The sequence below is a fragment of the Physcomitrium patens genome, chromosome 6 (assembly GCF_059467195.1).
Source record: "Physcomitrium patens ecotype Gransden chromosome 6, ASM5946719v1, whole genome shotgun sequence".
In the NCBI taxonomy this organism is placed as follows: Eukaryota; Viridiplantae; Streptophyta; class Bryopsida; order Funariales; family Funariaceae; genus Physcomitrium; species Physcomitrium patens.
This window is the reverse complement of record NC_143415.1, coordinates 15,164,171-15,174,103: the sequence shown is the minus strand read 5'-3', so window position 1 is coordinate 15,174,103 and position 9,933 is coordinate 15,164,171. Positions and strand designations below refer to the sequence as shown.

Genomic DNA, 9,933 nt, shown 5'->3' with positions numbered 1-9,933 from the left:
AGAATCTTTAAGAAGCTCTATAAAATATTAAAATAATCACAATATATCTTAAATAATTTTAATTAAGTTCTAATTTAATCCTAATTGAAATCCTAATAAAATTCAATCAAATTTTAGAGAAATCCTAAATCCTAAACTCTAAACTAAATCCTAGACAAATTCTAATCAAATTCTAAACCCTAAACCAAACCCTAATCAAATCTTAGAAAAACCATAACTAAATCCTAATCAAATTTTAATCAAATCTTAAATCCTAAATCAAATCCTAGACAAACCATAATCAAATCCTAAATCCTAAACCAAATTCTAAGCAAATCCTAAATCCTAAACAAAATCCTAACCAAATCCTAATCAAATCCTAAATCCTAAATCAAACCCTAACCAATCCTAAATTCTAAATCAAACCCTAGACAAACCTTAAGTAAATCCTAAATTCTACACCAAACCCAAACCAAATCCTAAATCCTAAATCAAATCCTAAATCCTAAACCAAATTCTAATCAAATTCTAAATCCTAAATCAAATCCTAATCAATCATAAATCCTAAACTAAATCTTAATCAAATCCTAAATTCCAAATCAAATTCTAACGAAATCCTAATCAAATCCTAAATCCTAAATCAAATCCTAATTAAATCCTAAGGTAGTTTAAAACCTTGATATCTTTTTATTAAACCATTGATCTTATTTGAAAATTTAAACACCTCTCAATCTCTTAGTTATAAAAAAATATAATAAATTTAAAGACAATCGCACTTACCAAATAGAAGAAAAATCCTAAAATCTATTCAAATGTTGGCCGGCCTTCTTCTCCAACCTTGATGCTGATCTTTTAGTATTAATATCTCCCTTTTGCACTATTAATTTGATCTCAAATTTTTCATATATGTATAAAAATAAGTCTACTACCTACATACATAACTTTTACTCTAATCTAACTTATAAATTGTAAGAAATCTTAGAAACCCTCATTAGATCTAAAATTCTACTTTCTAAGTTCCTAACCCACTTAAACCTCAATTATCCTGAATTCATCTATTAGATCAAGTTAAAATTCATAGCACATATTAAGCACAGCTATAACCATTAACCTACAAAATTTCATCTATAGATCTACTACAAAATTCTTGAAATTATCCAAAATATCAACCCTCTTTTATTTTACAAAAATCCAAGTCATTTGAAACAATCTTGACTTTACAAGGCTCTTACGAGGTCATTACAAATCCAAATCACACAAAATCAATGCTTATAGAAATCCTATCAAGTCTATTCTCAAATTCCACTCTCTTATTTCTAAAAAAACTCCAAAGTCGCTATAGACGTATAGTTTTGTACATTGAGGTCTGATTTCAACCCAAGTTAACAACAAGTTTGGAGAAAATTTGAGAAAATTTATCAACAAGTTTTGAGAAAAGACCGTGTACACTGCTTATATTGCTCATTGTGACAATACTACATATATCCTCTTACAATAGTAATTAAGTTAGGGTTTTCTTAACCTTACAGAAACGGAGGCTGCAATATGTTCATCTAACACGAACGATTGATAAATTTTTCGGTTACGAGCAAGTTGGAGCACCTCGACCTCTTTCCAGACTTGTAAAGTGGAGACGACTACAAGGTACTGCAACTCAGTCCAACACAGCTAGCAAGCTGTCTAACAAGATGTGATCGAACACCTCAAAAGCAGCGGCCTACTTTATCACCAACCGTAGCAGTGTCATTGTCCATATCTCGCAGCAGTGCATCTGTAGTTTCGTTACAACAAAACTAGGCACTCACACTAATGTCAGTTTCAACAAATGACAAAATATTTCTGTGATGGCAGGACTTTGAATCAATAACCATCGTTCCTTGTGTGACCATCAAATGATCTTACACTTGATTCAACTTATGGCTGGAAAGGCCCTAATTTAATTAAGTCGATCCCTGCTTTAGATGAGCCCGTAGGTTGACAGGGATATAGTTTAACCTACAAGTGATCGCTGTCTGAACAGCTTTGATTTGTTATACAGGAAACAACTTTCCGATTCAATTACTTCCATAACTATGACTGGTTATACTTCAAGAGTCTCGTACCACAGTAATTATCACAAGATCACTGAAGTTGTTAATATCATGGAGGATTACAGCTCGAGATCTGCACATTACTGTTACAATGAACAACTATGACCTCTTGATATGCTAAGAAAGCCACAAGTGAAGAACAATCGAAGCCACAGTTCGTATCTGAACGTTGTAGAATTCTCAGTTTGAACTGTTTTCATGAGAAAAGTAGGAAAAATTGCGTGTAAAGCAAAGTGGTAGAAGTGATCTTGGCAGAAATCATTTCAATGCAGCCGCGGTAAAGACTTTAAGAGATGTACTACCAAATATGATACTGGCATTGACTTCTTGACCTTGAGCCAATTCCCCATCCTTGCCATGTCGAGATTCCCGACAAACATTTTAAAGAGCTCCCGCGAAAACAATACAAGTCCAGCTTCAGAGCGAGCTGCACGAAACTGCGGAGCTACATAAGTAATTAGCATTTCGGTATGTAATAAAATTTATGATATTGCACACGGCAGGTGCAAACTCACCGTCAATTTTGTTCCTGGATGTAAAGCGAAGCAGAGGCATTGAAAGAATTGCACCAGGCTCAGATGATTATCGATTTGAAGGAAACCTCCATCTGGTCATGGACCTAGGTCCTGTATAAACATGATTTCTGCGATATAATGGAATGCGTTGTTCACAGTACTTTCAGACCTCCTATGCCATCTGCACACAGACATGAACTTTAGGATCAATAACATTTAATTGGGGTAGATGAAGGGACATGTCAACATAAAAGAGGAGTAACTAGAAATACAGGCGAATTGCACCGGGATTCAAAACTGAAGGCACAATAAGAATAAGAATCCAGGTTTCCAATCGTAAACGTACGTATCTTTAATTTGACCAGAGGAACACAAACTCTATACATGGCATGTATGGCATGGAAGAACTTTGCCATGCATTGCCTCAATTCCTTGCACCTCGACAGATTGAGAACAAGTCTTAATAGTAATGTCTCCCCACTACACAGAAAAGAAAGAAAAAAAAAAAAAAAAAAAAAAAAAAACCCTAACAGACCTTCTATGAAGACAAAACAGGTCACTCTAATATACACTCACAACGTTGGTCATGATCAATTCGTTGAAACAGGGACAGCAGATCATCACGTTAACTCGACTCATATGAGACTGCTACCAATAGACAAACCAGGACTGGAAGATTAAACTGCAATATCGATAAAAACATCAGCTTGTTTTAGAATTAAACCCAAGCATAAGGATTGTTTTCTACTTGAAAAGGTGCAGCAGACTCTTCTGCCTCGTGCACCCGCCGCCCATGACCCAGCAGCAACCTCAGATTCACCTCCACAACAAAGTTAAGGAAGAGACCATCCAGGCCTATCAATGTGCACATGATAGAGACATTGATGCTTCATTCATGACTGTTGTGGTAGGATCACATTACTCCGGTAGCAAAATGCAATCAATGAAATCGTCCCTTCATCAGAGGCAGAGATAGAGTGGAAAAAGGGGAATAATGTCATCAATGGAAGAGCATGATCAACACCCTCCTTCAATTCAACGAAGCACCCACCTGTGAACATCTTTAGGGCATTGCGCTCTACATATTTCTCTGTTAATTCTGGGCTTGAAGCTCTGGTGCCGGTACCACTTCATCCAAAGGAGGACGGATAAGTGGAAAATTAATTCATTCATTTTTTTTTTTACATTCTGTTTGTTGGATTGTTTGTTAGTTAGTTATCTTATTTTTGGGTATCTTTTTCACCACTTAAGATTGCCCACAACCTTTCAAAGATTCATTTCTGTCTTCTTTTGTAGTTTTGTTTTTCTAAGAATAATAGTTGAGTATATTTAACTGGTTTGAGGTTAATAATAATTTCAAACTCTATTTTGGTACTAGAAAAGTAGAGTATTTTGAATTATATTGTTTTTATGTTGTTTAAAAGTATTTAAATTATACTTTTTTTTTCCTCCTTGTGAATCCAATCATTGTTAAATTATATATATATTCAGCCATGTTTTGAGAATAAAAAATTATAGATGTATACAAATATTTTAAATTCTATTTGAATTCCAAAAATTCTAAAAATTCTATTTTAATAATATGATTTGCATATTTTTTACTTTGGCATGTAATCTTATATATTTAAATATTTTTAATTATATATATATATATATATATATATAACCAAAATATATCCAAATTCATATTTTTAGTTGATAACATATTGATGTTAAAGTCTATTATGTTATTATAACCATATACAATTACTTCTTTTGGTAGTATTCATAAATAGTTTGTTTGAAAATTAAGGATTCGTCAACTATCAATTTTATATGTACAAGTTCAGATTGTTGTACTAAAATATTGCATATTAGTTAAATAATTTTATATAATAATATAAAACAAAAAAATATAAAAAAAATAGATGTAGAAACTAAATAATTTTTAGATTCTACATAAATTAATAAAATAAGACCACAATAAGATTTGAATAATAATATTAGATAATTAGAAGGTAGTACATATATCCAATTATAAAATCTTGATTATACATAGATATACTTGTTTTATGATATATTTTCTTTTTAATTATAATAATACATTGTATGGCTCTATTGCTATTTTAGATAGTACTAAAGAATAAAATTAAGTTTTTCAAAATACAAATAAAAATATTTTAATCAACATTATATCTTCTTTTGTAATATAAGAATTTTAAATCATGTAACATTTGCTTGCATATTATTTATTTTTGATAGTAAACTTTAAAAAGGCAAAGGCATTGATAAAGAATTATAAATAATAAATTTTTTATTAATTTTAATTATATTAATAAGTAAATTTGATGCTTTATAAAAATTACTTTTATTTATTTATTCTTTTATTTTTTTATTTTTACAATAAAATATTTTCTTTAATTTTTTTATCCTTTAGAAATATATGATCTTTTTTTATCAAAATATTTTGTGAAAAATATGTAAATATATAAGGAAATTATTTTTTAAAAATTATAAAGAAAATTTTAATTTTTAATAAGATTTTTGTTCTCTTCTAAATTAATGTACTTATTTTTAAAGAAAGATTTAGTTTATCTTTTATCAAAAAATATAAAACTCTCATATTTTATATAATTCTTTATTAAACTAGTAAAAATACAAATCTACATAGATTTTTCAAATCATAGTTTTTACATACACAATTAAGTCTAAAAAAAATTATAAAGAATTATGTATTTTTAGTATTAATATTTAATTTTCTAAATATTGTTAAAAATTGAATAGCTCTAAGTAAAAAGTAACTGGAGCAAATAATAGCTAAAAATAAGGTAATAACTAAATCATCATATAAATCTGCTACAAAATTTATGATGATTTAGTTATTTATCTGCTACTTAATGTCAAGGACATGAATCTTGAAGAAAGAAAATCCTCAATACACTCTTGTGTCACTGAAGAGAACTAGAAAGTCACTCAAAAGATGTAATATTAAACTAGAATGTTTATTTCCAAAAACAAGAAGACTAGAAAGTCTTGAAACAAGACTAAGGACTAAAAAAACATTGAAAAGAATGAAGAAGGCTTCTTTCTTGCTTCCATACTACTATTAATTAGGATCTACATGGCAATGTCCTATAGGATTTCCAAAACGTGTTGACTTTGCTAGCCACATGTCTTAATTTATAAGGCAAATTATCTATGTGTATGCCACATAGTTAGCTTGTTTCACAAGCTATTACTCAGAGTTAATTTGTTCTACAAGCTACCAACACATGGTTAACTTGTTGACCAAGTTTCTATCCTACAATACATCTAAAGTCAAAATTACATCTATGAAGCTTTTAGGAAGCTTCTCTACAAGACTTTATGAAATTAATCTATATTTATGTACTTCTATCTAATCATATAAGTAAATATTGAGGTCAATATATATGTCCGTGACATTATCTTCCCTTCTAGAGATGAATTCCATGAGGAGCGGTCATCATCTTTTATAGATCTTTGTAATTTTTCATCTTGTTTTTGATGAATGTCATTGATGAAAGGCCTCAAGTTTCTTTGTTGCCTTTACAAGATTCTTTGTTGGCTCCCATATGCATTTGCTAATATCATATCTACGCTAATAAACAAGACATTCCAATCTATTTTGGCATCCCCTTGAGTCTAAGACTTCTTCCACCTCAAACTCTTAATTATTATCCACTTTTATAAGAAGAAGTAGTATTTTTCTTCTTTCTTAGATATTCATTATCTTATACAGCTCAAGAAGAGAGACATAAAATATAAGGTGGATCTTCATAGACTCCGATAGATGTAATCGATAAGCAACAGGATTGATTTGTTCACAAATAAGAAAAGGTCTCAGCCTACAATAATCTAACTTATCACAAGGACTAGTAGTCTTGATATTGCGACAAAGTAATCATACCTTGTCACCTATATTGAATTGTAGTTGCTCCTTGCGATATTCATTTATATTGGTCTTTTGTCATTCTTGAGCTTCCTTTAATTGTATCTTTATTGTTGCATATAGCTCTAACAAATGATTTGCTAAATCCTCCACTGCAAGATTATTAACTTTTAAAAAGTTAAAAGTATTAAGTCTTGGATGATAACCATAATTGGCAAAGAAAGGTGTTTATTAAATAAAATAATATATTGAATTATTATATGTAAATTTTATCAATGGCAAAAGAGTTGTCCAATCATCTTGATGATAGTTGATAGTATACCTCAAATATTACTCTAGAACTTGGTTCACTTGTTCCGTTTGTCCATCAATTTGAAGATGAAAAGCCAAAGAGAGTTTTATATCTATCTTTAAAATCTTGAATAGGATTCTTCAAAATCTTGATATAAATTAACTCCCCTTATCCAATATAATATCTTTTAGCAATCCATGGTAGTAATAGGTATTGTCAATGAAAAGCTTAGTTATTTTTTCACGTGAAATAGATTTTATATATGATATGAAATGTGTCATTTTGGTAAAATGATCTATGATTACGAATATAGAATCATATAAACTTGAACTTAGAAGATCTATAATAAAATCCATAGAAATAGAAGACCATAGTTGTTTGGATATAAGCAATGGTTGGAGAAGTCCATAGGATTGATGACGAGGAATTTTTTATCTTAAACAAATGTAACATGATTGAACAAAGTCTTTTACCACCTTTCACATTTATGACCACCAAAAATCTCCAAATATAAGCTCTAGAGTCTTATTGTATCTAAAATGATCTACTGCTGGAAAGTCATGACATGCTTGAAGAACATATAAATGTACTTTTCATACTGGAATATATAGGCGTCCTTTGAAATAGAAAAGGTTGTTCTTGAACTTGAACTTTAAAACATCATAAGACTTAGATGAGGATTCTTGATATCATGAACAAGAGGATTAGAGGACATATTTGATTGAATTTATTTGACAAAGATTGAATCAAAAGTCAATGTTGATTTCATTGCTCAAAGATGAAAATACTTTGGCTTCAAGAGGATTATTCTTTATTGATCAAAAGATACATCTCTTTCTTTTGGTACAAGATAAGAGCGTTTAAAAAGAGCATATGATAAATCTTGTTATTTTCTAGGTTGATATGTAATCTTGAAATCAAATCTTGATAATGACATGCTCCAACAAGCTTGGAGAAAATTCAAAATACACGTTGACATGAAATACTTAAGGTTCTTTTAATCTATTTACTGTGACTAGATTTGAAGCACCTTCTAGATAATGATGCCATTCTTAAAATGAATCCACAATTGCAAGAAGTTCTTTATCATAGATCTCATAGTTAATCTCGACTATTGAAAATTTCTTAGAATAAAAAGTTACTAGATGGAATTTGTCATTTGTTCCCATTTATGACAATATTATACTTAATACAAAAATTAATTCATCTGTTTCCATAAATAATGTTCTAGTAAAGTCAATGTGATACAAAATTGATGCAAAAATAAATTTGTTCTTCAAAGCAACAAACAATATTTTGGTTTCTTTATTCTATTCAAGTTTGTCTTTACAAATCAAATATGTAAATAGAGCTACAACTTGAAAAAAGTTCTTAATGAAGATTTGGTAATAATTAGCAAAGCCTAAAAAGTATTGTACATCTCTTATTATTCTTGGGATCTTTCAATCTATGATAGTTTGGACCTTCTTTAGATCCATCATAAGGCCTTCATTAGAAATAATATATCTCAAAAAGTCAACTTAAGTAATGTGGAATAGACACTTTTCCATCTTCACGTATAATCTTACATCTCTTAGTTTTTATAACACACAACAAATATAAACATTATGCTCTTTTATGTTCTTAGAATAGATTAAAATGTTGTCCAAATAAAAGTTGAAAAAATCATTAAAAAAATTTACAAAAGACATCATTCATTAGATGTTGGAAAGCAACTAGTATATTTGTGAATCTAAAAGATAAGACATTATATTCAAAATATCCATACCTAGTTCAAAAAGTAGTCTTTCATTTATCTCCTTTGATGCAAGCTAGATTATATGCTCCTCGTATATCTATTTTTGTATAGATCTTTGTTTATTTTACTTGATCAAGAAGTCTTGAAATCAAAAGTAGAGGATACATATTTTTGATGGTGATCTTGTTAAGTCCTCAATAATCAATACACATCCGCAAAAATCTGTCTTTTTTCTTCACAAATAAGATAGGAGCCTCGCCTTGAGATTTAGAATGGCATATAAAGTTCTTAGCCAAATTCTCATCAATTTATTCTTTGAGTGTAGCCAATTCATTTTGTGATACGCTATAAATTGGTCCAAATAGTGGTTAAGTTTTTTCTTGAAGATCGATGGTACAATCATAAGGATCATATTCTTCCAGAATATCTGCATTCTTATTTTCAAAAACATCCTAAAAATCTTAATAATAGCTAGGAATATCACTTACTATCTTCTCACCATCAAAAATGGACGTGTCATATATAGTAAAAGATGGCCCTTCATTTGTGACATGCATGAAAGCTTTTGCATCTACTAATAAAGGTTTGGATATACTACACTTATGAATTTCTACTTACCTAGCAAGACCTTAAGTTAAATTATTAAAAAAATCAAGAATGTCAAAAATCTAATCTATCTAAGGGTTATATCTTTCTAATTACAATAATCCTAAAATGATTGGATTAGAAGGAGACTTAATCATATTAAATATTACTAAACTATTATAACCACTAATTGCTACTTCTATAGGAATAGTTTCATGTGTGACATCTCCAAAAAATAATGAATATCCATCTATTACTTCTACATGCACATATTTGATTTTCTTAACTAAAGATATATTTTATTTTTTAACAAAGTCTTCATCTATAAAATAAGCCAAGGCTCCTAAATCCAATAAAGCTAAGACTTTGTGATTTTTTGGTTCTAAATAGACTTCTATTGTAAAATAAGGTGCGGGATCAAAGGAGAAAATAGGACCTTTGTTAGATGTTACACATGATTCCAACTGCATGATTCTATTTGAAACTGGACGAACTCGTTTTGTGATATATTATCTTCGTTGGTAATCATGCTTCTCATTTTGTAATTGTATTGTTTCTATAGATAATGTTCAGTAGTATGTTTACCTTCTCCACAATATAAGCATAAGCCTTCTTCATGATGTCAATTCTTTTCCTACTTTGTGAGGGATTTAAAATGTATTGTATCAATTTGAATTGGTTCTAGCTTTGATAAATTAGTTTTTGAAAACTTAGGAGGTACCATCATTATTTGATTTGTTCCTTTCCAGCCATATCTTTTTTCTTGAAATCTTTCAAATAATTAATTATTACATCTAATGGCTTAAGGAATAAATTGTTCTAAAGATTCTATCTTTTACATTGTT

The 9,933-nt window shown here is 29.5% G+C and overlaps 1 long non-coding RNA gene across 1 annotated transcript; it reads right to left on the bottom strand.

Moving 5' to 3' along the window:
• Positions 1-1,896: 1,896 nt before the first annotated feature.
• LOC112283972 (uncharacterized) lies at positions 1,897-3,701 on the bottom strand. Its single transcript, XR_002970271.3, has 3 exons — positions 3,333-3,701; positions 2,585-2,765; positions 1,897-2,496 (listed from the first exon to the last, which is right to left on the bottom strand). It is a non-coding gene; the product is annotated as an uncharacterized LOC112283972 (long non-coding RNA).
• Positions 3,702-9,933: the final 6,232 nt, after the last annotated feature.